We start from the raw sequence: 25,081 nt of genomic DNA on the forward strand, positions 1-25,081 counted from the left end.
TTGAACAAAAGCCTATGTTCCTCCTAAGTCCATATTCTCCCTTTTCCTTATGCTTTGCTTCCAAATCACAGAAGATTTCAAGCAAAAACTGGCTGGAAGATGGAAGAACAGAATTCTGATTAGGGCAGAGGATTGAAATAGCTGACTTGATAAGTACACCCTTGTGCTGAGATCCTGGGATGCTTTGAAGGGTTGTTCACCTCAAGGTGGAAATACTATTAAGTACTTTCCTCCTGTGTGGAATCCACAAACTGACACAGTGGTGACCCATTACGCTTGAGAGCTACTGTACAGCACAGGGAACGCTGCTCAGTATTCCGCAATAACCTAAATGGTAAAAGAATTTGAAAAAGAATAGATACATGTATATGTATAACTGAATCACTTTGCTGTACACCTGAAACTAACACAACATTGTTAATCAACTAGGCTCCACCATAAAATTGTTTAAAAAAGAGAAGAAAGTTGCAGAAACTAACACACCATTGTAAAGCAATTATACCCCAATAAAGATGTTAAAAAAAAAATGAAAAGAAAGTTAATGCTGCATTGGCGGTATCTCAAAAGGAAGTTTTGCATCCGGAGAATTTCATTCTCCAGGCAAATTAGTGTTCTTTTGTTTGTCAGAGTAATAGACATCAACTGAAGCTAGTTTGAGGGATGGGGAAGGAAACTCATTCTAAAGAACCAAGAGACTAAAGAAACACAGGGAAATTAGGGAAACAAGGCCTCGGGAAGGGACTGGAATTTGGGAATGAAATCTTGCTAGATCTCATATTGTATGTGTGTACCTCTCTCTGTCTCTGTCTCTCTCTCCCTCTGTCTCTGTCTCTCTCTTTGTATCTCTTTTTCATCTCATTTTTGCTATGCTTCTACTTCTTGCCTCTCTTGCTGCAAAAGACCTCTCTACTTCTCTGCTAATGTGGCAGATTACATGAATCACATGCATTTCACAAGTTGCTGTCTCTGGACCTCCAGTCTTTTTATCAGGAGAGGGTATCTCATTGGTCAAATTTCACCCCTGACCATCAGATAGAACCAGGAGGGTGTAGTCACAGTAGCAACAAACCTCCTTGGAGCTTAGCCCTGTGAATTAGATATAAAGCACTCAAGGTGGGTTGGGGAACATTCCAGAAAAAGTGCAGAAATACAGATACTCTATTCCTTAACATGAACAATCTAATGCTTTAGAAGTGGTGTTGGGGATCTCAGTATACACACACTAGACTTATGTACGAGATCGCCAGGGAGACAAGAGGATTGGTGACATGACAGATGGCTTAAAGCCCGAAAATGCAGTTGAGCCCCTTTTAAAGATCCCTGCCACCCAAGAACCTGTGCAGATGGACCAGAACTAATGGGAACTAATGAATATCCCAGGCACATTCATCTGAAGATTCATTCTGTGCCTGGTTTCCTGGAAAGAACAGTGAATCAGGATTCAGAAAACCTGGATTCAAATCCTGCCTCTGCCCTTACCTTTTATGCAATTTTGGGCAAGGGACCTCACCTCACCAAAATCAGGGTTAATAAGCATGCTTTGCCTACCTCAGAAAGTTGTCTCAAGAAGCAAGTGAGATAATATCTGTAAAGCTAGCAGTCTGTGAAATCTAAAGCAGCGAGCAAATGTAAGAGATTATTAGTAATACAAGAAATCACAGGAAGCCAATGAGTTGTAACACCTAGGTTACCCTTGCAAATATCTATTCCAACATGTTCTTCGGAATAGAAAAAAGAAATCCTGCTGCACGAAATGTAATGAACGTCAAGTGTGTCTATTCTATTCTTAGGAAGCATGGTTGGATGAAAAGGATCGCTGCACCTCAGAAGTGAAGGGCTGAAAGTGTATAGTTTTCAAGATATTACTACAGCTTCAGGAGAGGAGGAGTAATAGTAGTAGTAGTAATACTAATAGCAGCAACCCAGTAGTAACAATCATAACCATCTGGTGGTTGTGTTCCAGGCATTGTGCTCAATGTTTTCCACTCAGTTGCTCAGTAAATTCATAGAACCTTCTCACTTAGGCTCCCTTACTGTCTCTGTTTTAAAGGTGAGGAAACTGAGTCAGGGAAAGTTAATAATTTACCCACAGTCTCAAATATGATAAGTGGGAGAGTCCAGAGTAAAACTCAGTTAACTTCAATCCAAAGTTAAAGCAAATAACCAAGACACTACTCTGTATTTTAGAAGAAAATGTGATAAATGCCAAGTTTTGGTGGTGACAAAAAGTAGTACATAAAGGAGAGCATCTAACTATTCAGTCATAAATCCACGTTTTTGATTCATGATATTTTTTCCATTGAATGTGGATGATCTCTAAACAAAATTTAACTAATTTAATCACCACACACCTATATTAATTACATTAAAATGACAGTACCAATTATCAGTGAAAATGCTGAGTAACAAGAACCCTCATGCATTGCTAGTGGAAAGGCAAAATGGTACAACCACTTAGAAGACAGTTTGGTGGTTTCTTAAAAGTTAAACATAGTCTTACGGTGCAATTGAGCAATTACATTCCTAGGTATTTATCCAATTGATTTGAACACTTCACACAAAAACCTGCAGGCAAATGTTTATCACAGCTTTATTCATCACCCAAAACTAGAAGCAACCAAGAAGTCCTTCAATAGGTAAATGGATAAACAAACTGTGGTGTATGCATACAAGCTATATAATACAATAGTGCAGTGCACCTAAAACTGTCAAAAAGCAATGAAAACATAAACTTAGAAGCTATCATGGCCAAGATACACCTACGGAGACATGATGACTAAATGTAATATGGTATCCTAGTGAGATCTTGGAAAAGAAAAAAGACATTTGATTAAAAACTAAGATATCTGAATAACATGGACTTTAGTTAACAACAGTGTATTATTGGTTCATTAATTGTGACAAATCTACCATACTAATATAAGAGTGGGTATGAGGTATATGGGTATATGAAACTGTCTCCACTGGCTTGGTAATTTTTCTATAAATCTAAAACCATTCTAAAATTAAAGGTTGATTTTTCAAAAGGTAAAAATCAAAAACAAAAAAACAATGAACTGTAAAGTCCCAAGAGATATGCTATAGGGAATACATAGTTTTCTTTCCTCAAATAATAAAATGTTGAAACCAAAAAACTCCAGAACAAAAGAAAGAAGAAAACATAACTCAACAAATTTAGACTCATCAATGAGAAAAAAAGAACAGTTAATTTTCCAGACAGGTCAATGTTCCCATTTGAAATCATTAGAGGCTTCATGCTGTGGTCAAGGACAATCTTCTTCCTAGTTCTTCTGCCCGCTAGACCTGTTCTGTTCATATTTAATGGCTATTTAGACATCTCAAAGATGATATTGATCTGTATCTTAAAGTGGAATTGATTATTCAGCATGCCACTATTAAAATGTCCCTTTATTGCATAGGACTTTGCCTCAGGGCACATTAATGCTGTTTTGTCAACAGCATGTATTCAGTGGCTAATAGATTCACTCTCAGCTAAGTAGGTACAGTCAAATTTCATGAAGGGAGTTTGATTTACGTTTAGGAGCTAATAACAAAATGCAAGTTTGGATATACAAGACCGTGTGCCAATTTATTTCTGGGAATAAAAATAGAGGGAATCCTTTAAAAAACAAAATGACTGTTTTCTATCATCTGGAGATTACTTAGTGGAGAAAAATGTGTGTATGCTAACTGAAGCCGTTTGAACTGAGTAAAACTATTAGGAAGTGATTCAAATCCTAATTTCCATCTATTTTGCTCATTTATTCATTGCCTTGTTGGAGGAGAGAACAGCAAAACGAAGATTGTCAAGCCAGTTCAGAATTACTAAAGGGAAGGATTCTACATTCTACTATTCACCTCCACTATGGCAAACCAGGCAGAACTGAACTATTCTTGTGGACTTCAAAGGCTGTATAATTTTTCTGCAATGCTTTCTCAGTACAGTAGTTTTTTAGGAAAGTATATTTTATGTGAGTTCTTTCTGTTGTGGTGATGCTTTTGACTAACACAAATATTACTTCAATGCAAGATATTTGTTCTCCTGGAAAATGTTTTCAGAATAAACATTTTAGATACAGCATACCAGCGGATCCAAATATTTTTTTAGCAGTCTGGAAACTCATGAGATTAAATTATGTATGTAAGATATGAATTTTGCGAATTTAGCAAACCTAATTTATTGTTAGAAATAATTTATTGTTGAAGTAAGATATCATGAAGTATGCCCCAGCAATTCCATTCCTAGGTATATACTACAAACTGATGTTCAAACAAAAGTGTGTACACATATGTTCATAGCAGCACTATTCACAATAGCCAAAAGGTGGAAACAACTCAAATGCTCATCAGCTGATAAAGAGATAAACAAAATGTTGTATATCTATACATTGGGATATTATTCAGCCGTAAAAGGCTGAATAATATGTAGCGTGTTGTACATGTTACAACATGAATGAAACTGGAAAACATAACGCTAAGTGAAAGAAGTCAGAAATAAAAGGTCACATATTGTATGAGTTCATTTATATAAAGTATTCAGAATAGGCAAACAGAGACAAAAATGCAGCTTAATGGTTTTGAGAGAATGGACAAAGTGAGGAATGGGAAGTTACTTCCTCCTGTGGAGTGATGAAAGTGATGTGGAACAAGAGAGTGATAATACACATTGTGAATGAACTAAAGGCCATTGAACTGTATACATTAAAATGGTTAAAATGGCGAGTTGTATATTATGTGAATGTCCCATCAGTAGAAATTTACATAAATGTATGTGTATCATGAGCACATGTGTTGGGAAGCACCTGTACACTGAACCACTATCTTTGTATAATTGTAACTACAGATTGTGCTCATGCCAGATGGAGGGGGGGATTCGAAAACAGGACGTGTAGACACTGCCGAGCCAAAAGAACATGGAGAAAAAGAGCTGCTTTTTTCCCAGGAGAATCAACTCCCTATTAATACTCTGCCACTCAGCTGTTCTTTACTACCAAAAACATCCAAAGTAGAAATGTAAAAACAACCTGCCATCCGGCAGAGGAGCAGATGGAAGTCAGATGGTCTGTCAGGCTAGGAGGAGGCTGTGGTGGGTACGACACTAGTCATGAGCTGTGCGTGGCATCCGAAAAGTGCATCCGGATTATCCAGCAGGGTCTACAAAGTCAACGCAGCTCTGGCCATACTGTAGGTGGGGTTACTTAGCAGACCCACAGATATGAAACCTTGATGGGAGGTGCGGTGGACAGGTAGCTGATCAGTGAAGAAGCATGAATGTGAGAAAGGAGCAGAGGATAAACAGGAAATCATGAAGGAGGTCAAGTTAAACAGCCTTTGCCAAACACGCCTGATCTCAGTTTCCCTTTTTTTGTGGGGGGAGGTGGTATCTCTCTTACTATCTCTCAACTCATTTCATGTCACAGCACTGTGCAGATGAGGTAAAGCCAATGATAGTTCACAGAGTTACAACATCGGCACTGATTACACTGATGCTAAAAGCAGTTTCCACTTGCCTGGTGCTAACTATGAGCCAGGCCTGAGCCAAAAGCATCTAAGGATTATCTCGTTTAGTACTCACACACCCTTCAAGGTAGGCATTCTCCCATTCAGTGAGGACTCGAGGAAACTGAGGCTTGTCCAGGCGAAAGAACTCTCTCAAGGTCTCCCATCTAGTGGCCAAACCTGTGTTTGAAAGCTGGGAGTCTGACTGTAGTGCTCTTCTAATCACAGAGATACCTTCAATAACAGCTATACTCACAGAGAGTTTTCAGGGAAAAGCTCATGAGCCCTTGACCTACAGTAATCTGACTCTGAAGAAATGTGCAAAGGGATTTTCAAAGGTCCAGCAGCAAACCAGTGAAGATAGCATAAAAGCCAGGATGTGAGGAAGTGCGAAGTAGGAGAGAAAGAGGTACCAAAAAATAGACTTAACTTGCTTTATTGTCATCATCTATTTACACAACAGTCACCTCCACTAAACTGAGAGCGCGTAGCAGGCAGGAATCCTGAGTTTTTCACCCTGGTGCATAGTACAGTGCTTGTATCCAATAAGCCTTTAATAAATATTTTTGAATAAAACTGGACTTCTGGTATAATGACTGATAAGAATAATAACAGTTGCTACCATTTATTGAGCATTTAACTTACGCTTAGAAATGCACACTTTATAAAGCTTATATCTCTTTTCCACCTCCCAACAAATGAAGTAAGTATAATTACAGACAAAGAGACTGAAGTTCAAATAACTTTCACAAATTCAACCGTCTAGTAAAAAGTGAACTGTATTTCAAATCCTAATCTCTCTGACTCCAAATCCCAGGTGCTTTAACCTCTTCTATTTTCTATAATAAATGATCCATCCTTTAGTGAGGAGGGATTAGTGACTATGTGCGTTTTGGAAAAGGAAAATGAAAATTATAATGTAATGTCAGCTTTTAAAAAACCTGAATGCAAAATTATACACGTGGTTTGATTACAACTGGGTAAGAATTCACAGCATACAAAGGAAACAGCAGGAAGCCTAGAAAATAAAACAGCTGTATAAGAATGGTGAGACTATGGATAATTTTTTAACATTTTGCTTAATTTTTCTATAATGTTAAGAATAAATAAGATTTGAAGATAAATACACATGTAATAAAACAAATTATTATATGCGCACAAACTGATGGCTTTAGGCAGAATCACTGCTTTTAAGCTATGGTTGTAGATCCAGGATAATTATATGACATCTTGGGTACCATATTTTCCTAAAGATATGGCAAAGCTCTGTGAAACAGGAATTTTGAGTCTTCCTCAATTCACTAGCTAAGATTAAAAGTTTGAAAATATTCTCCTCAGTGGAACATTCAAAAATATCACTTGCTGTAAATATAACTTCAAACCAGTTTCTCCTTTCATATAATCTATTAAATGTTCTCTGTCTCCATGTATATTAAGTTTTATTACTTCTGAAAACATCAACTTCACCGTCAGTCTTTCATCCTGGGCCCAGTTATCTGTTTAAAAGCCAGGTCAATATATGGTACTTCCCTCTTTAAAAACCCTCCAGCACTTCCCATTACATAAAGAATGGTCAGAACTCCAGGTCCTAATCTCTATTCCCTCTTACTATCCTCCATAGACCATATGCTCTACTCACAATTTGCCATTCACCTTCATAACGTTCATGATTTCATGCCTTTCTTGTAATAGAAACTTGGTTTCAAACGCCTTTGCCTCACGTATCAAATCTTGTCTCATTCCTCAAGATTCAAGAGTACTGCTTCTGTTACACCTTTAATAATATTGCACGCCCTGGTTTAAATGACTCAAGATGCCGTGATCCCAATGTATAATCTTTGTATTGCTACAGCTTACTATATTCTGTCTTCTCTGATACAATAATAGTAGATAACATTTATCAAATATATTGATTATGCATTTTGTATGTATTAGCTCACTTAAAATAGCAATGCTAGGAGCTAAGAGCTATTAGCACCATTTAAGAAAAAAGTTACCAGAGACCAGGATGATAAAAATCTCACCCCGGAGTATAATGGGTAAGCATCAGAGATGAACTTTGAACTCAGGTGCGCCTGACCTGAAACACTGTGTTCTTAACTACTACATTTCAAAAATGCTCTCCAAATTTCCAGTTGTCTGCCTGGGAAGTTAACTGGAGGCAAATGTTTTGGATGGCAGAAACATATGCATATGCTCCAGTGCCAGGCTAAGCCTGAAACAAAAGGAAAAATCAGTAATACCAATCCTGTCTTTATTTAAAATTTGGTATTTTTTCATCATGGATTTCTTTGAATTTATTGTGATGTTTAAAATATTACATAAAATATTAGCTATCTTGAATCCTGCGTTTCTGGGCATGCCTTCACATTTTGCACCCAAGGTGAGTGCCTAACATGGCCCACCCTAGTCCTGGCCCAGCTTAACAGTGTCTGACACATAGGGGGGCGCTCAAAAAAATTGGCTTGTATATTGAGTTTAACTTGTTAGTCTTTTCCACAGGACCTCAAACTCCTTAGAGGCAGTAACTGTAAGTGATCCCTTTTTGTAATCTTACTAACGCCCACACTGTAACTTTTCAGTTGGATCCTCAAAAAATGTTTTGAATGAAAAACACTCCCACTCTCACTTTCAACTGTGGTAGACTCATACTTCACAATGCCCATTAGAAGGTTACCCTCCATAACGAAAAACTTGCCATCTGACCATAGCTCTAACTTTTCATTAGCTGTCAAATCATATGCTATGTGACCAAAAAAAACAAAGTAAGAATTGAAGGTCAACTTTGTTTCCTCTAAATTCTGCCCCAAAGTCCCTCTTCATTGAAAGTTTTAAAGAACTATTTTTAGTTTCTGTCAAGGATGTCTTGCATCACTATAACTAATCCTCCAAACACAATGACGGAACTCCTGTTGTTAGTGAGTCATGATACTTCATGTGATTGGAAAATGTAGGCCAAGGATTTGTTTCAAAGTTTTGAAAGATAATTGTCTTTGTGCAGTCTTGCTGTCGGTATAGCCGTTTGACAAACTGAAGATGCTCTAAAGAGAAAAGAAGCTGTTAATTCATAAAGCTTGGGTTGACATTCTAGCTCCATCACTTACTAGCTGTGTGGTATTTGCAAGTAACAGAACTTCTCCAAAGCACATCTGAAAAATGGAGATAATAATAATAACACCTCCATCAAGGGAAAATGCTGTATCTAGCACCCCATAACTGCTCAATAAATATGAACTCTTATTTTTCATTTAATGCATGTATATTAAGAGCTACTGTATGCTAGGTGCTGGGCTAGGCATTAGGAATAAAGGGTAGATTAAGCACAAAATCAGTGATTGTTAAATTAAGCTATATTCATTGAGCATCTACCATGTAAGTCACTCTACCAGAAACTGTAGGAGAACAAAGAGGAATAAGACAAAATCTCAGCCTTTAAGACATTAGTATGAAATGTTATTGATTTCAAACAAAAAAGGAGAGGCTACTAATAATTAAAGAAATTGATAAATAAATGTGTTTGTTAAGGATGAACCAAACTATGTAATGTTACTGACAGTTTAATACAAGAAGGTCTGGAGGGAAATTTTTGCATCTTTGTTCAATTATGTGAAACAAATAGTTTATTCCAGGAGAATGTAGAAAAAATTAAATCAGACTGAGAGAAGATGTGGATTCTGGCCACAATCTCTACTAGTAATGATAGCTTGGTGGAGTCATTTCACCTTCCACTTTTAAAATGGGGTTGTTCAGAATTTTAGGTGAAATAATCTTAGGTGGTTTGTCAGCTTAGGTACTTAGGGAAGCAGATGAATGACAGAATGAGAAACACAGAGATTTATTGGGGGAAATGCCTGTGTATGTGTTATGGGATGAACTGTGTTCCCCTAAAATTCAAATGTTGAAGTCCTAAACCCTAGTATCTCAGAATGAAACGGCATTTGGACACAGGGCCTTTATGGAGGTAATTAAATTAAAATGAGGTCATTGGAGTGGGCCCTACTCCAGTACAACTGATATCCTTATAAAAAAAGGAGATTGGGGACTGCCAGGGGCTTGGCCAAGATGGCAGAGTAGGAAGACCCTGAGCTCACCTCATCTCATGGGCACAACAAAATTACAACTATTTAAAGAACAACTATTAATGAGAAAAACTGGAATCTACCAGAAAGGATCTTCTACACTAAAGATATAAAGAAGGAAAGAAGGAACCACAATGAGATGGGTAGGAGGGGCGGAGTCATGGTATAATCAAGACCCATATACCCAAGCGGGAAAACCACAAGCGGGAGAATAATTACAGTGGCAAAGCCTCTCTCCAAGGAATGAGGGGTCTGAGGACCATATTGGCTTCCCTAGCCCAGGGGTCCTGTACCAGGAAGATAAGCCCCCAGAACATGTTTGGCTGTGAAGGTCAGCAGGGCTTACTTTCAGGAGACTCAGAGTGCTGTGGGAAATAGAGACTCCATTCTTTAAGGGTGCACACAAAAGCTCCGGGACCCAGGGCAGAAGCAGTAATTTAAAAGGAGCCTGGGGGACTTCCCTGGTGGTGCAGTGGTTAAGAATCCGCCAGCCAATGCAGGGGACAGAGGTTCAAGCCCTGGTCCGGGAAGAGCTCACATGCCACAGAGCAACTAAGCCCATGTGCTGCAACTACTGAGCCTGCACTCTAGAGCCTGCATGCTACAACTACTGAAGCCCATGCACCTAGAGCTCGTGCTCTGTAACAAAGAGAAGCCACCACAAAATGAGAAGCCCACACACCGCAACAAAGAGTAGCCCGCACTCGCAGCAACTAGAGAGAAAGCCCGCACGCAGCAACAAAGACCCAACACAGCGAAAAATAGATAAATTTTTTAAAATAAAATAAAATAAAAAGAGCCTGGGTCGGACTTCCCTGGTGGTGCAGTGGTTAAGAATCAGCATGCCAATGCAGGGGACACGGGTTCAATCCCTGGTCCAGGAAGATCCCACGTGCCATGGAGAAACTAAGCCAGTGAGCCACAACTACTGAGCCCGCAGGCTCTAAGGCCCACGTGCTGCAACTAGCAAGGCCGCATGCTGCAGCTACTGAGCCCAGGTAACTAGAGCCCGTGCTCTGCAACAAGAGAAGCCACCGCACTAAGTAGCCCACACACCGCAACGAAGAGTAGCCCCCACTCGCGGCAAGCAGGGAAAGCCCACATGCAGCAACGAAGATCCTATGCAACCAAATAAAATAAAATAAAATAAAACAAAATAAAATAAATTAAATAAAATGAGCCTGGGTCAGGCCCACCTGCTGATCTTACAGATTCTCCTAGAGAGGCAGGAGGCAACTGGAGCTCATTCTGGGGACATGGGCACTGGAAGCAGCCATTTGGAAAGCTCATTCTACCAGCTGGACACAGGTGCTGGCAAGCACCATTTTAGAAGCCTCCCTCTAGCTTATTAGCCTCTGGACCCATCCACACCCCCACTACCCAGCCTGTATGCACCAGTCCTGGGATGCCTCAGGCCAAACAACCAGCTGGAAGGGGACACAGACCTGGCAACCAGAAGCAGGCTGCCTTACAATCCCCTGAGTTTGCAGCCACCCCTGGGTATGACCCTGTCTGTTAGAGAGCCCAGGACACAGCCCCAAGCACCAGTGTGCAGGCACTAGACTCAGGACCCCCAAGACCCTGAATTCAGAGACCCCAGGACCTGGCCTTACCCACCAGGCAACAACCCCAGGATATCACAGGCCCTGGCCCCACCCACCAGCAGGTGGATACCAGCCCCAGGACAACTGTATCCCTGCAGCCTGCTGAGGCAGCATCCAGATAACCTGCCAGCAGGCCGGCACCAGCCCTAGGACCTGCTGGGTCCTGGTCTTGACCACCAGAAGGCCAACAACAGCTCTAAGACACATTGGGCCCCTCAGCCAGCAGCCCTGGGATCCAGTCCCCATACCAGCGGTCAACACTAGTTTGAGGACACCACGCACCTCCCAATCATATGTGTCAGGAACTGGCCCCACCCATCAGTGGTCCAATACCAGCTCTGGAACCCCAGGGCCCTGCACTAGTACACATTTCTGCATAACAGAGGGCTGGCAGCAGTCCTGGGATCTCTTGGACCCTGCCCCTGCCCACTGCAGGTAGACACTAGCCCCAGGACCACAGCAGTCCCACAGCCTGCCTTGTCAGGACACAGACAACATAGCAACAGGCTTGCATCAGCCCTGGGACCCCACAGGCTCCAGCCCTGCCCACTACCAGGCCAACTCTAGCTCTGGGACACCTTGGATACTTCAGCCAGTGGCCCAGGGAACCAGCCCCACCTGCCAGCTGGCTGACACCATCTTTGGGACCACCAGGGTCCTGTAGTTCATAGTTATAGAAGTCCACCTCAGGAAACATGAGAAATCTCAAGCAAACAAATAAAGGAACTAGAAAAAGAAGAACAAATAAAGCTCAAAGTTAAAGAAGGAAATCATAAATATCAGAGCAGAAATAAATGAAATAGAAGCTAAAATAACACAGGAAAGATTGATGAAACTAGGAGCTGCTTCTTTGTAAAGATAAACAAAACCGAAAAAACCTTAGCAAGACTCATGAAGAAAAAAAGAGAGAGTGCCCAAATTGATAAAATCAGAAATGATATAGAAGTTACAACTGACATCACAGAAATGCAAAGGATCATAAAAAATTACTATGAGCAAATATATGGACAATAAAATGGACAACCTAGAAGAAGTGGACAAATTTCTAGAAATATACAATCTCCCAAAATGGAGCCCGGAAGAAATAGAAAATATGAACAGACCAATTACCAGTAATGAAATTGAATCAGTAATAAAACAAACAAACAAACAAAAAACCTTCAAACAAACAAAAGTCCAGGACCAGATGGCTTCACAGGTAAATTCTACCAAACATTTAGAGAAGAGTTAACGCCTATATTTCTCAAACTATTCCCAAAAATACAGAGAAAGGAACACCTCCAAACTCATTCTAAGAGACCAGCATCACCCTGATACCAAAACCAGAAAAAGATAGCACAAAAAAAGAAAATTGCAGGTCAACATCACTGATGAACAGAAATCCTCAACAAAATATTAGCAAACTCTATCCAACAACACATTAAAAGGATCATATACCATGATCAAGTGGGATTTATCCTGGGGATGCAAGGATGGTTCAATATCAGCAAATCAATCAGTGTGATATACCACATTAACAAATTGAAGAATAAAAATCATACGATCATCTCAATAGATGCAGAAAAAGCTTTTGACAAAATTCAACATCGATTTGTGATAAGAACTGTCCACAAAGTGGCTACAGAAAGGACATGCCTCATAAAGGTCATATATGATCAGCCCACTGCTAACATCATACTCAATGATGAAAAGCTGAAAGAATTTTCTCCAAAATCAGGAAAAGAAAGGATGCCCACTCTCACCAGTTCTATTCAACATAGTGTGGAAATTCCTAGACACAGCAATCAGACAAGAGAAATAAATAAAGGGAATCCAAATTGGAAAGGAAGAAGCAAAACTGTCACTGTTAGTAGACGACATGACACTATACATAGAAAATCCTAAAGATGCCACCAAAAAACAACTAGAGCTCATCAATGAATTGGTAAAACTGCAGGATACAAAATTAGTATACAAATATCTGTTGCATTTCTATTCACTAACAACAAGCTATCAGAAAGACTAATTAAGGAAATAATTCCACTTACAATAACATCAAAAAGAATAAAATACCTAGGAATAAATCTAACTAAGGAGGTAAAAGACCTGTACTCGGGTAAGATATTGATGAAAGAAATCAAAGATAACACAAACAGAAGGAAAGATATATATATATAGTGTTCATAGATTGGAAGACTTAATAATATTAAAATGACCGTACTACCCAAGGCAATCTACAGACAGTGCAATCCCTATCAAAATACAAATGACATTTTTCACAGAACTAGGTCAAATAATTTTTAAATTTATATGGAAACAAAAAAGACCCCAAATAGCCAGAGCAATCTTGAGAAAAAAGAAGAAAGGTGAAGATATCACCCTCCCTGGCTTTAGACTATACTACAAAGCTACAGTAATCAAAACAGTATGGTAATGGCACAAAAACAGTCACATAGATAAATGAAACAAAATACAGAGCCCAGAAATAAACCCATGCACTTATGGTCAATTAAACTCTGACAAAGAAGGCAAGAACATTAAGTGGGAAAAAGACAGTCTCTTCAATACGTGGTGCTGGGAAAACTGGACAGCTATATATAAAACAATGAAATTAAAATATTTTCCACACCACATACAAAAGTAAACTTAAAATGGACTAAAGATCTAAATGTAAGACTGGAAACCATAAATCATCTAGAAGAAAACATAGGCAGAATACTCTTTGCATAATCATAGCAGTATTTTTTTAGATCTGTTTCCTAAGGCAAAGGAAACAAAAGTAAATGTAAATGAATGTGACCTAACTGAGCTTAAAAGCTTTTGCACAGCAAAGGAAATAACTGACAAAATGAAAAGACAACATACAGAATTGGAGAAAATATTTGCAAATGATAAAACTGACAGGGGGTTAATATCCAAAATATATAAACAGCTCATGTAAACAAACAACCCAATTAAAAAATGGACAGAAGATCTGAATAGACGTTTTTCCAGAGAAGACATACAGATGGCCAACAGGCACAAGAAAAGATGCTCAATATTGCTAATCATCAGAGAAATGCAAATCATAACAACAATGAGATATCACCTCACACCTGTCAGAATAGCTATCATCAAGAAGACCACAAATAACAAATGCTGGCAAAGATGTGGAGGATACGGAACCCTTGTGCACTGTTGGTGGGAATGTAAATTGGTGCAGCCAGTGTGGCAAACGATATGGAGTTTTCTCAAAAAACTAAAATAGAACTACCATGTGATCCAGCAATTCCACTTCTGGTTATGTATCGAAAGAAAACAAAAACACTAATATGAAAAGATACATGCAGAACAGTGTTCATAGCAGCATTATTTACAATTGCCAAGCTATGGAAGCAACATAAGCATCCAGATGGATAAAGAAGATATGAGCTACATATATGTGTATGTGTGTGTATATATGTATGTGTGTGTGTGTGTGTGTGTGTGTGTATATATATATATACTATACAGCTGTAAAAAATAAGAATGAAATTTTGCCACTTGCAAGAACATGGATGGATCTGGAGAATAATATGCTTAGTGAAATAAGTCAGGTAGAGAAAGAAAAATATTGTATTTTATCGCTTACATGTGAAATCTAAAAGCATAAAACAAATGAGTGAATATAACAAAATAGAAACAGACTCACAGATATAGAGAAAAACTAGTGATTACCAGTGGGGAGAGAGAAGCAGGCAGGGTAGTATAGGGGTAGTGGTAAGGGATTAAGAGGTAGAAACTACTATGTATAAAATAAATAAGCTATAACGATATATTGTACAGCCCAGGGAATATGTCCAATATTTTATAATAACTTTAAGTGGAGTATCATGTATAAAAATTTTGAAGCACTATGTTGTACACCTGAAACTAACATAATATTGCAAATCAACTATACCTCAAAAAAAAAAAAAAAAAAGGAAGATGAGATTGGGACACAGACAGGTACAGAGGAAAGATCATGTGAGGACCCAGCTGAAGGGTGCTATCTACCAAACTAAGAGAGACACAGAAACCAATCCTGCTGACACCTTGATCTCAGTCTTCCACGATCCAGAATTGTGAGAAAACAAAATTCCTGTTGTTTAAACCACTCAGTCTGTGGTACTTTCTTATGGCAGCCCTGCTCTACACTACATAACAATAGCGGAGGAGAGACCGCAATTCAAGTGAGACACCTGTGAAAGGAGACTTGGGTAGAAAGAGCTTCATCCTGCAATGCAGCCCCAAGAAAGTCTCAGACAGATCAATGGGGATCCAGGAGTGCAGACTGCCTGTTAGACAAGCACCCCATTTGCCAGGAGTATCTGGTTCTACAGATTCCAAAGGTTTGGCAGCTGGAAGCCATCAGCTTATTACACTCCTTGCAGGAGGCTGTCTCCAGAAGGAAGAACTGAGTGTCATGCCTCCATGACAGCCACAGTGAACATATTTTGAAAATGCTAAAGAAAGTTGTTGTTCTTGTTGTTCTGATTATTATTATTCCCCTTGATACCGCTGCTGCTCTAACTACCACTACTGAGCCCAAATTTGTTCATTCACTAAATAGAGACGAAGGAGGAGGCCTCTGTTGGGTTAGATACCAGTGGACTCCAGAACTCCAGTCCCCCCGAGGGTGCTACAACATAGCCCTCTGCTATACAGAGGAATAATGTGGAGTGTCTTCTCCATACAAAATACTTTCATAACTGACCTACCACAATGCCCACTATTTCACCATTAGAAATTTATCCATATGGTTTGAGATGTGTGTTTTTAGTAATCTCTAATTAATCCAGATGCGTTAACATCAAACCTGTGTTCTTAAGCCAGTTCTTATATTATACTGGCTTTAGGGAAAACAACAAGTCAGCACCTTTTAAGAGTCAGCACTAGTCACCACCTTTTAATATATCTTCCCAGAAGCACCACTTGTGAACTTCCACTTGCTTTGTCTACATCCAGCTACAAAGGAGGCTGGGCATTTTGCTACCAGAATCAAGTTGGAGGAATTAAGGAAAAATGAATATTGTATAGTCTGCCCTAGATGTATAGCTTATGCCATATTGACTTTTTCATGCTGCTAAAGGATAAAGAACGTAGGGTGCTCTAAAATAAGGATTTCCAGCTGATGGGATGTCTTCTTCCCAGTTGAGAATTGTTTTCTTAGTAAAGATCTATGGCTTATACATGTAAATTGTACTTTTTAGGTGTGTTGGTGGGGAGACAAAACTATCTGACCAGATATTTTGAGCTGAAATTCTAGTGACCTTGATGAGTGAAAAGGTAACCTAAAACTTAAAATTCCTTGAACAATCTCCAAATCCTTCAATTGACTGGGTAGCCCAGGAAGTTTGAGAATATATCTAGAGAAATGAAAGAAACTAGAACTGTTTCACTTTATAAATTAAAATAGTTAAATAATCTCATCTGTGGTAACCTAAAGTCTCTCATTAGGCATAGGGAACTGGATTTATTCTTTAGCTTTAAAATCAGGTAACCCAATTTAGTTATATAAACATAGAGTTTTACAAATGTCTTAATTTTATATAATGTTTCTATGTGCTTTAAATGCAATGAAATGTTTTTGTTAGGATCATAGAAGCAAAGAATGTTGGAGCTGCAAGGGTGCCTACAGATTACCTTGATTTCTTACTCTTTTTGAGTATCAGGCTCTCATTGTTACTAGCTCTCCTTCTCTGGTATACTTTTGTCACATGTGTGGCCGTGTGGCTTCATTTAAACAGCCTTCCTATGTTTGTGGACTTCCCTACATTTTGAATTTTGCCTCCCTAAGGCAGAAGTTAGAATTACTTTTTCCAGACTTCCTGGCATAGGCATTTGATCCGGCCTTCCTCAATCACTCACACTCCCTTGGGACTTCTATTTAGAAGGGAGCAATGTGTGGAAACAGGCATAGTGTGCAATCCACTTTCTGGTAAGCATGAAGAGGAAAGAGACAAGTGCCAGAGTCAGCAGAGACAGTGGTTCACGGGTGACATCACATACAGTACCTGTGATGCTAGATTTAATGTCTATGTCAACAACTGTGGCAGCAGAGGTGTCTCCACCGGGAGATACAGAATAATTTGGGCATTTTTATCAGGTATACAAGCCTTTGCCCCCCATAAAGATTCTTTTAATAAATTCCTTTTCTGCCAAAAGTAGAGAAAGTTCTGTTATGATGAAGGATATACCTTATTTTATAGATGGGAAATCTGAGATTTGGCAAAAGGAAAGGAAAGATGGTTTATAACACCTGGTGATGTGATATGTTATAGAGTAAAACAGTTATGAATTAAGGGATCATAATCAATCTGCTAGACAACGTGCCAGAAGGAGTTGGGTGGATATAGGTGGAGATGGGTCCTGGGGCTGCTGACAAAGTGAGTGGAACATAAAGTTGGATGAGGGGAGTTTATTGTTAAAGAAACCCTCTTCCCTGAAAGAGGACTGAAAATGCTGGCAAAGACTCAAGGAGACGATGATAACACAGAGCTAGAATGGCTCTTATAAGCTTGGAGAAAGCAATGACCCAAACTAAATGAATTAGAAATGCCAAAACTGTCACGGCAGCTGATCAAAAGAGAAATCAAAAAAGCAGGCATGCTTACGATATACATATTGTGTAAGCCTGAAAACCCAACAGCCAGCTATGCTCTGTGGGAGGACACAGAGAACATGGAGAATACTATGTTTTACAGTGCAATGGGGAATACACCGATGAGCAGGGCAACAGAGTCGTTGAGAAGCTCAGCGGTGATTGCTCTTTTTTAGATAAGGCTGGGCTTCCCTGGTGGCGCAGTGGTTGAGAGTCCGCCTGCCGATGCAGGGGATGCGGGTTCGTGCCCCGGTCCGGGAAGATCCCACATGCCGTGGAGCGGCTGGGCCCGTGAGCCATGGCCGCTGGGCCTGCGCGTCCGGAGCCTGTGCTCCACAACGGGAGAGGCCACAGCAGTGAAAGGCCCGCGTACCGCAAAAAAAAAGATAAGGCTAACAGGAAAGCTATCACAAACCAGGCTCCCTAAGAGCAGTAAAGATAACAGAATATTGACAGTAATTCCAAGTGGTGCTTAACTATTAGAATCAAGGCACTATTATCTTACTACTCTTATTACTATAGTGACAGCCAGGGAGACTTGACACGCAGAGAGATATAGAAACAGTTAAAAGAACACCACATCACACAGCTCAATAGCAAAACAAATGGTCCGATTTAAAAATGGGCAGAGGATCTGAATAGGTATTTTTTCAGAGAAGATATACAGATGTCCAACAGGTACATGAAAAGGTGCTCAACATTACTAATCATTAGGGAAATGCAAATCAAAACCACAATGAGAAATCACCTCATACCTGTTAGAATGAATGGCTATACTCAAAAAGGCAAGAAATAATAAGTTCTGGCAAGTATGTGGAGAAAAGAGAACCCTCATGAATTATTATAAATTAATACACCCAGAATGAAAAACAATATGTAGGTTATTTTAAAAATTAAAAAAACAAACTACCATATGACCCAGCAATTCCCCTTCTGGGTATTTATTAGAAGAAAATGAAAACACTAATTTGAAAGTGTTAGCACCCCCCATGTTCAGTGTAGCACTTTTTACAATAGTCAAGATATGGAAACAACCTGCATCCATCAACAGATGAAGGGTTAAAGAAAACATGGTGTATATATACAATGGAATATTATTCAGCCATAAAAAAGAAGGAAGTCTTGCCATTTGCAACAACATGGGGGGTACATGCTGAGTGAAATAAGTGAGATGGAGAAGGAAGAACACTGTATGATCTTACTTCTATGTGGAATCTAAAAAAACAAAATCTTTTACAAAGTTTATAGATACAGAGAACAGATTGGTGTCTGCTGGGAGGGTGGAATGGGTAAAGAGGGTTAAAAAGTACAAACTTCCAATTATAAAATAAATAAGTAATGGGGATGTAATGTACAGCATTCACATTACATATAATACTATATTATATGTTCAAAAACTGCTGAGAGAATATGTATTAAAAGTTCTCATCACAAGAAAAAAAATTTAACTATATATGGTGACAGGTGTTAACTAGATTACTGTAGTGATCATTTCATAATATACACAAATATCAAATCATTAGGTTGTACACCTGAAACTAATATAATTTTATATGTCAATTATATCTCATTTTTTATAAAGAGGAACACAGCTTCCCTAGCAACAAGACTGCTGGGTAGCCAACAATGGCATCACTTGAACCATGGATCAGCAAAGCCAAGACAAAGCCAGCCTACCACCTGCCTTTATACAGCTTAGGAGCTAAGATATTCAAAAGAGTATCTTTTGAGACTAAGGCTCATTGTCCCCACAATAACTAAACTTTCCCTTACCCGGTTTCCAGACCCAAGCCAGTTTTTAGAAAGGAATCACTTCCTAGACAGATCCAGGTCCCTAGGTAGAAGGACAGGACAGCACTATAACAAGTGGAAACAGTCCTTTCCCAAAAGGACATACTGACATTTAATCCAGTAAACTAAGAAAAGAGGGATACTCAGACATTTCAAGAACTGTTGGATACAGGATCTGAGTAGGCACTGATATACAGGTACCTGAAGTGTCATTATCCTCCCTTTTTATAGTGGGGCATATAAGGAGGACCAGGTGATACATGCAGTCTTGGCCCATATCTGACTCCCAGTGGATCCACTTGGTCCATGGACTCAACCTGTGGACATTTTCTTGGACCCTGACTGTATAATTGGTACAGGCATACTTGGTAGTTTGGAAAACACCCACATTGGGTCCTTGGCCTGTCACAGTGGGAAAAGCCAGATTAAAGCTTCTGAAACTGGCTAAGATAGTAAATCTAAAACAATATCACTTCCATGGTACAGGTGGGCATAGCAAAGATAAGTGTTAGATTTAAGATCTAAAGGATAGGGCTTCCCTGGTGGCGCAGTGGTTGAGAGTCCGCCTGCCGATGCAGGGAGCGTGGGTTCGTGCCCCGGTCCGGGAAGATCCCACATGCTGCGGAGCGTCTGGGCCCGTGAGCCATGGCCGCGGAGCCTGCACGTCCGGAGCCTGTGCTCCGCAACGGGAGAGGCCACAACAGTGAGAGGCCCGCGTATCACAAAAAAAAAAAAAAAAAAAAAAAAAAAATCTAAAGGATACAGAGATAGTGCACCATTGTTTGTCCTATTTAATTCACAGGTTCAAGTTCAGCTCCTACAAAATCCATATGGATCATAGAGAATGACAATGGACTACCACAAACTCAAACAAGCATTAGTCCTAATTGCAGCTTCTGTGCCCAAAGTGATAACCTTTGATAGAGCAGATTAAGAACCTCAATACATGTTATGTAGCAAGTGGTCTGGAGAATGCTTTCTTTCCCATCCCTATCAGTATGCAGCATCAGCAGAAGTTCACATTCAGATAGAATAGCAACAGCATAAATTTACAGTCCTGCCCCAGAGCTATGTTAATTCTTTGGCCCACTGTTGGACCTAAACCATTTGGACTCTTTGCAGAATATTGCACTAGTCCACTGTATGTCTGACATCATATTAATTGAACCAGATAAGCAAGAAGTGGAAGTATATCTGAGGACTTGGCAAGACGCATCAGGCAGAGGCTGGAAGATGAGACCCTGCAAAGATACAGAGTCCTCCCATGTCAGTGAAAGTCTTAGGGGCTCAGCGGACTAGGTTATTCCAGGATATCCCCTCCCAAGTAAGGGACAAATTCGTTCATCTTGCACCTTCTACTGAGGAGGAAACAGGCTCTGGAGGCAGTAAATTCTAAACCCTGATGTATTAGTTACGGTCCAGTCAGGAAAGTTTAATTCTAGAATTATTAACCATTAACAGGGGATTGTTTACTAAGGGATAAAGAGAACTTGGAAGAATACAGGAATCACAGATGCAGACGCAGCCACTACTCAGAGCTGAGCCAAGTACCCAAGGACTTGGAAGAGGACTCTTTGAATATTCAGCTTCTCTACGCATCTTGTTACACACATTTAAACTTCCGTACAATGAACCAAATATGTTTTCATCTTACAAGATGTAGCTATCTTTTGTACAAGTAAAGAAGTTTTCACTCTTTCATCAAGACAGAAGACACAGAATCTCACAGTCTTTGTATCCATGTAAGACTATTAATTACTCCTCAAATTCAGAGTCCTGATTAATACTCTGTTATCTAAAAATAGTAAAATTTACCACAAACACTTGTATGAGCAACAGTAATGGGGAAAAGAATAGAGAAGAAAAATGGTTAGCATGTACAAATAAACACATACATATAACAAGCAAAAAGAAAATAGCCATTGTTTATGTAAGAGGTCACAAGGCTGGAGTTGATGTCTGTGACTTTGTTCTTCTGCTACTCATTCAATATTTACCTGGCCCTCAGCTAGAACCTTAGCTGGACAGAGTTTTTTAGCTGGTGGAAGGAACAAACTTTTATTTCTAAAGCATTTAAAACCTCAATTATCCTCCCTTCATTTGGTTGCTCTAGTTTTTCATTAATCTTTACATGTAGGCAGGAAAGTATTAAGAGGCACACCCAGAAAATTTATACACATAGACTTCTTTGTCCCAATTGCATAGCAGCCCAATTATTCTTTGATGATCAGGATCAATCATTTCAGCCAATAGGGTAACCCATTTTTCTGCCATTGGCACAATGGCATAACGAGCCCCAGAGTCCAGGTGGCAGTCTCATCTTCCAATGGAACAATTGTTATGTTCCCTGGCAGAAGTATTATTTCCTTGGGGAGTAGGACCTCTAAACCAGCTGAGCAACGGAGGCCAACGTGGGAAGCAAAAGTGCTGCAAATGGAATGAAAACCTCACAACAAACATCATACTCAATGGTGAAAGACTGAAAGCTTTTTCTCAAAGATCAGGAACAAGGAAGAAGCCCATTTTCGTCACTTCTATTCAACATATTACTGGAAGTTCTAGCCAGAGAAATCAGGCAAGAAAAAGAAACGAGGCATCCAAATTTGAAAGGGAGAAGTAAAATTATCTCTTTGCAGATAATATGATCTTATATGTAACAATCTGAAAGGGAAATTACAAAAACAATTCCACTTACAATAACATCAAAAAGAATAAAATACTTAAGAATTAACCAAGAAGGTGAAAGATATGTACAATGAAAACTATAAAGAATTGCTGAAAGAAATTAAAGAAAACCTAAATAAATGGAAAAACGTCCCATGTTCATGGACTGGAAGACTTAATATTGTTAAAACGTCAATAGTGCCCAAAGTGATGTGCAGATTCAATGCAATCCCTTTCAAAAATCCCAGCAACATTTTTTACAGAATTAGAAAAACCCATAGAAAAATTCATATGAAATCTCATGCAAGTCTCAATAGCCCAAACGACCCAAAAAAGAAGAACAAAATCAGAGAATTCACTCTTCCTGATTTCAAAACTTAGCACACTGCTACAGTAATCAAAGCAGTGTGGTATTGGCATAAAGACAGACACATACACCAGTGGACTAGAGAGCCCAGAAATAAACACTCACATGTATGGTCAAATGATTTTCGACAAGAGTGCCGAGACCATTCAATAGGGAAAAGAGTCTTTCTAACAAATTGTTCTGGGAAAACTAGATAGTCACATGCAAAAGAATAAAGTTGGACCCTTACCTAACACCACATACAAAAATTAATTCAAAGTGGATCAAAGACCTTAATGTAACACCTAAAACAATAAAACTCTTAGAAGAAAACATGGGACAAAAGCTTCATGACACTGCATTTGGCAATGATCTCTTGGATATAACACCAAAGGCACAAGTAACAGCAACAACAACAACAACAAAATAGACAAATTGGACTACTGAAAAATAAAAAAAAGTTGTACATCAGAGGACACAGAATAAAAAGTCAACCTACAGAATGGGAGAAAGTATTAGCAGATAATGTATCTGGTAGGAATTAAAATCCAGTATATATAGAGAACTCCTAAAACTCAACAATAAAACAAGCAACCCAATTCAAAAATGGGCAAAGGACTTGAACATACATTTCTCCATGGGAGATGTGTCAGTAAGCACATGAAATGATGCTCAACATCACTAACCATTAGGGAAATGTAAATCAAAACTACAATGAGATATGCCTCACACTCATTAGGATGGCCACTATCAAAAAAAAAAAAAAAGCAAGTGGTTGTGAGGATGTGGAGACGTTGTGCACTCTTGGAACTCTTGCACACTGTTGGTGGAAATATAAAATGGTTCAGCTGCTGCGGAAAACATTTTGGCACTTCCTCAAAAAAATTAAAAATAGAATTACCACATGATCTAGCAACTCTATGTCTGGATATACACCCACAAGAATTAAAAGCAAGGTCTAGAAGAGATATTTGGATACCCATGTTTATAACAGCATTATTCACAACAGTGAAAACATAGAGGCAAAACAGGGTCCATCAAGAGATGAACACATAAGCAAAATGTGACATATACATCCAATGGAATGTTATTCAGCTTTAAAAAGGAAAAAACTTCTGCAATATTTTACAACATGGATGAAACTTGAGGGCATCATGTTAAGTGAATAAGTCAGACATAAAAAGACAAATATTGTATGTACAATTACACTTTTATGAGGTACTTAAAGTAATCAAAATCATAGAGACAGAAGTAGAATGGTGGTTGAAAGGGGAATGGGAGAAGAGGACAATGGGAAGTCATTGTTTAATAAATATAGAGCTTCAGTTTTACAAGATGAAGAGAGTTCTAGAGATGGATGGTGGTAATGATTGCACAACATTATGAATTTATTTAATACACTGAGCAGTACACTTAAAATGGTTAAGATGGTAAATTTTATGTTATGTATATTTTACCACAATAAAAAAGTTTAAAAAATGTTACAGGTGGATTATTGGGTATCATAATGACAGAAGCCACTCCCACTTCCACCCCTTGATCCACAAACTCATGTACCCTGGCTGTGGGGAACACACCACCATATAATGGAATCTGATTCAAAGCATAGGCATAAGAGAGAACCCCATCTTTCAAAGTACTGCCTCTAACTAGTGCTGTAACTAAAGTTTTAGTGAGCCCACATTTCATTTAGGTTAGCCACTTCCAGGTTTTGGACCAAGTGGTGAGACTGGTGAATTCTATGATCATAAGCTCATTTATTCAATCCCTCTTCTATAAGATGAGTTCCTTGGTCAGAAAAAATAAATGCTGTGTGGAATGCCATAATGATGAACAAGGTACTCTGTGTGTCCATACATGGCGGTTATGGTGGAAACATTATAGGTAGGGAAGGCAAATCCTTATCCAGATGATGTGTCTCTTCCATTGAAGACTAATCTTTGTCCATGATGGAAGAGGCCTAATAATCAATGTGTCACCTGGTATCTGGCTGATCCCTCCAGAGAATGGTTCCATGTCAGGGGCCCAATGCTGATGTCTATTACTGTCAGGCACTCAGCAATAGTGTTATCGAGGATAGCCTCTTCTTTCCAGGTGAGAGGAAGTCTATGCTGCTGAGGTTATGTGTAGCTTCTATTCCTGCCACTGTGTTCCTGGCCCAATGAGCAATCACTTGGTTGGCTGGAGAAAGAGGCTGACATCCTCTGAGCATGTCATTTTGTCTACCTGGTTATTAAAAGCCTTCTCTACAGTGGCTATACTTGGGGGCGGGGGGGGGGGTGGGTGGATAAAAGGAGACACAAATATCTCCAAAGTCTGTGCCCATTCTGAAAGGTTTACCCCATCCCCAGACTATCTTGTCACCAATCTTCTTAATACTGTTCTTTTCAAGGCATGACCACCCAGCCAAACTGTTCACAGCTACCTATAAGTCAGTGTTGATTCATACTTCTCATCCATATCTCACTCCAAGGTACACAACTAAATGTGCCACTTGAATTTTTAACCAACAGGATGA

The sequence above is a fragment of the Leucopleurus acutus genome (genome assembly GCF_964270905.1).
Source record: "Leucopleurus acutus genome assembly, chromosome: 3".
In the NCBI taxonomy this organism is placed as follows: domain Eukaryota; kingdom Metazoa; phylum Chordata; class Mammalia; order Artiodactyla; family Delphinidae; genus Leucopleurus; species Leucopleurus acutus.